Source organism: Pteropus vampyrus, unplaced genomic scaffold, assembly GCF_000151845.1.
Source record: "Pteropus vampyrus isolate Shadow unplaced genomic scaffold, Pvam_2.0 Scaffold653, whole genome shotgun sequence".
Lineage (NCBI taxonomy): Eukaryota > Metazoa > Chordata > Mammalia > Chiroptera > Pteropodidae > Pteropus > Pteropus vampyrus.
This window is the reverse complement of record NW_011889434.1, coordinates 250,873-254,835: the sequence shown is the minus strand read 5'-3', so window position 1 is coordinate 254,835 and position 3,963 is coordinate 250,873.

The window sequence follows — 3,963 nt, the reverse complement described above, 5'->3', positions numbered from 1 at the left end:
GCAGGTCCCTGTGAAACTGGGTATTGGCAGATTCCCTCCTCGGATGTACCAAGTGTAGATATCCCCTATACAGGAGTACATTTCGAGGACTGATGTTTTGCGAGGCTTGACTGGAAATACGACTGCTGGTGAATTTCGCCTTCATATCCAGGTGGTGAAAACTATTATCTGGGGATGTCCACACCATGCCCCATTGGTGCTGCCCCAGGCTACCTGGGTAGTGAACACAAAACAGTATCACCTGCTGGGCGGCCATGAGGAAATAGGATGCACCATTCTGAAGCTGGAAGAAGCCAGTGTCATTCATCCTACTCAAAGCCCGTACGACTTCCCTGTGTGGCCAGTGAAGAAGCCTAATGTCTCCTGGTGCATGACGGTTGACTATTGGGAGCTGAATAAGGTTACACTACCCCTGCATGCCGTCATACCAAATGTCAAGGACATCATGGACCTGTTGTCACATGAACTTGGATGATACCATTATGTTGTGGAATTGGCAAACACCTTTTTCTTTATCACTATAGCCCCAGAGAATCAAGAACAGTTTGTCTTCACCTGGGAAGGGTGACAGTGGACATTCCTCATCTTTCCCCAGGGCTATCTGCACATCCATACCCTGTGCCATGGTCTCATGGCTCAAGATTTAGCCACGTGGAAAAACAACTGCCCGTTGATGATATAATGCTAATCTCTGATTCTCTACAGAACTGGAAGCAGCAGCAACCAGCCTGCGAGAAGCTCTCACTGAATGGGGTTGGGCAATCAATGAGGACAAGGTCCAGGGACCTGGGTTCTCTGTCAAATTCTTGGGAGTTGTCAGGTCGGGTACTGCAACAGTAACGCTGGAGGCAGTGATTGATAAGATTCGGGCATATCCCCTACCCAAAACTGTGAAGCAGCTCCAAACCTATTTGGGACTGGTGGGGTTTTGGAGAGTGTTCATTCCTCATTTAGCCTCCTTGATGCGACGCCTGCACCATCTAGTGCGATGGGGTGCGCAGTGGAATTGGATCCCAGAAATAGAAGAGGCCTTTAAGGCTACAAAGCAAGCTGTAGCACAAGCCCAAACTCTATGCATAGTAGATCCAGCCCTCCCATTCCTGCTTATGGTGCAGGTGGAAGATGTAGAGTTTGGATGGGGTTTGTGGCAGAAGCACGGTTCCCGGAAGGTGCCAATAGGCTTCTGGTCCCAGTTATGGAAAGGTGTGGAAGCGCGGTATTCTCTTATAGAGAAGCAACCGGCTGCCATATATGCAGCCCTTCTGGCCAGAGAGGCCATCACCGGCCCTAATCCCATAACCGTGCAGTCCACATACCCTGTTGAGGGGTGGCTGCGGTCTCGGGTGAAGACTCCCCATACGGGAATTGCACAGACCCCTACACTGATCAAGTGAGAGGCGTACCTGGAGTAGTGGGCACAGTCCTCTGCGAGGCCCCTGTCAGGTCAATAGCACTCTCTTATTGGGACAAGTGCAGTTTCCAGCAGAGCTCCTGAGACAGGGGACAAACCGAGTCCCTATGTAGGGGTCAGACTTCCATCCCTGAAGAAGCTTGGTACACAGATGTCTCGTGCCATGGGAAGCCCCTGATATGGGCTGCTTGACATTACAGCCATCCACAGAAACCTTTTGGTATGAGACTGGTGCTGGGCAGTCCAGCCAATGGGCGGAGCTTCGCGCTGCATGGTTGGTCCTCATGAATGAAACTGGTACAGTGCACGTCTTCACTGACAGTTGGGCTGTGTATCGAGGTCTAACCCTGTGGCTGCCCCAATGGGCTTCCCAGGAGTGGATGATAGGCCACTGCCCCCTGTGGGGCCAGGGGTTGTGGGAAGACTTCTGAAAGCAGGGTCTTCAGCAGGGTGTCACCATATATCATGTCCCTGGCCATCGGCCGTTACAGGCCCCGGGCAGTGATGCAGCTGTTGTGCTGGCACAAGTCTGCTCTGCCCATGTACCACTGGTTCCGGTGGACATTGGCTCCTGGCTCCACCAAAAACTGGGGCATGTAGGAGCCCATACCATGGAACAAACAGGTAGCGAAGCAATGGGGAATATCATTGACCCTGGCACAAACACAAGTTGCCTTGTCACAATGCCCCTGATGTACTGAGCAGCACCCAGAGAGACAGTGGTAAAGAGTATCCTGGGGGTGGTACCCCGTGGGGCTAAGCCACTCCAGGAACAGCAAGTGGACTACATAGGGCCTTCACCCACAGACTGGGGCACCACTGTGTGTTCACAGGTGTGGACACGCTACCGGTCTAGGGTTTGCATGGCCAGTGGCAGCTGCTGATCAACGCCATACCGTGACTGCATTGGAGCACTTTGTGACCGCCTATGGCCGGCTCTTTTTAATCATCAATGACAGAGGCACTCATTTTACTGGACAGGAGGTTCAGGCCTGGGCCCGCATCAGTGATGTGCAGTGGCAGTTACATGTTCCTTATCACCCATAGGCAGCTGGAATGGTAGAGTGATTCAATGGCTTGCTGAAGGACAAACTGTACACCTTAGGCCCAGGCCAGCGCTGTTGGTGCACTAACCTCCCACAGGCTATATGCCTTCTGAATGAGCGGCCTTGGCAAACGGAGTTGTAGTGCTATTTTTATTGCAAAAGAATCAAGGAAACTTAAATATATAGCAATAGGAGGTGGATGACTAAACTGTGATACAACCACACATTGTATAATCAGAAGGCTCAAAAGAAGAATCATGCATATCTCCCCATGGGTTATGAAAGGATCTTCAAGATTTTCTACTGTTAAGTAGAAAAGTCAAGGTACGCAAAAAGTGTGTATAGCATAGTAGTTTTTATCTAAGAAAGGGGGAGATGCAAATACACACATTTTTCCTTATATTAAAAAGGAAAGAGAAGCATTGATGCCTTTGTTCCAAGATATGCTAGATGGTTCTCTTTCTATTACTCCTGTAAGGTACAGTTAAAACCCTGGACAGTATTTATAAGACAAACATAAGAATACTTTGAAATTCCAGCATGAACTGCTGATCAGGAGATAGCAGAGTTGTCCCCCCGATTAATCAAATTTCCCTAAGGCAGTACCCTGATCTCAAGAGTGGCCATAATGATGAGCTGTTACTCGGATAGCTGTTAGGATTAAAGGAGATGAAATATAAAGTATATTTGCTTAAAGCAGTTCCATACATGGTACTTCTCTTCCATCTAGATCACCTGTCCCAAGGGCAATGCCTGAGCTTCTGCCCAAGCCCCACTCTCCTCTTCATGGGTCAGCAAACAGATGTGGCCCAACACCCAAGTTTCTTGGCACAAGGGCAGGATTTTGTCTCCTCTGTCACCTTCATCACCCAGAAAGGTTGCTGAGGAAATCCCTGCGGTGCCACAATAGTAGGGATTGTGACTGACCATATCTCCTTGGAAGCCAGTCTTCTAAAAGGGAGGCTGCTCTATGTTCTTTAGGGAGGGCGAGGGATGGAACCTCATTCCTATCTTGCTACCCATCTGAAGAGTGGCATAGGCTCTGTCAGCCTGAGCTTGGTCACCTATGAAGTGGAACTCACAATGCCTGATACTTTCATCACAGAGCTGTCCTTGGGGGTAAATCAGAAAATCTGCCCAAGTACACGGCACGTGGTGGGACTTCAATGGCCTTTAAATGTTGGGACGCTGTGGTAGTGGCTGGCTGAGCCTAGGAGCCAAGGCTGGCATTGCTTTAAAGAAGGTGTACTTTATATTTCATCTCCTCTAATCCTAACAGCTACTCAAGTTGCCCATCGTTATGACCATTACTCATACCACGGCACTGATATTAGAGGAGTGTGTGTAACTCTGAGAAACACCTTTTGTTGTCTTCTGATCAGCAGCTCACTCTGGAATTACTCTAACGGTTTTCCATTTTGTTTTCATGCCTCCAGGGCTCTGAATGCTCTAATCTCTCTATGGGATGCCATTATTTGTTCCCAGGGTGTTCAACTTTTTTTTTTA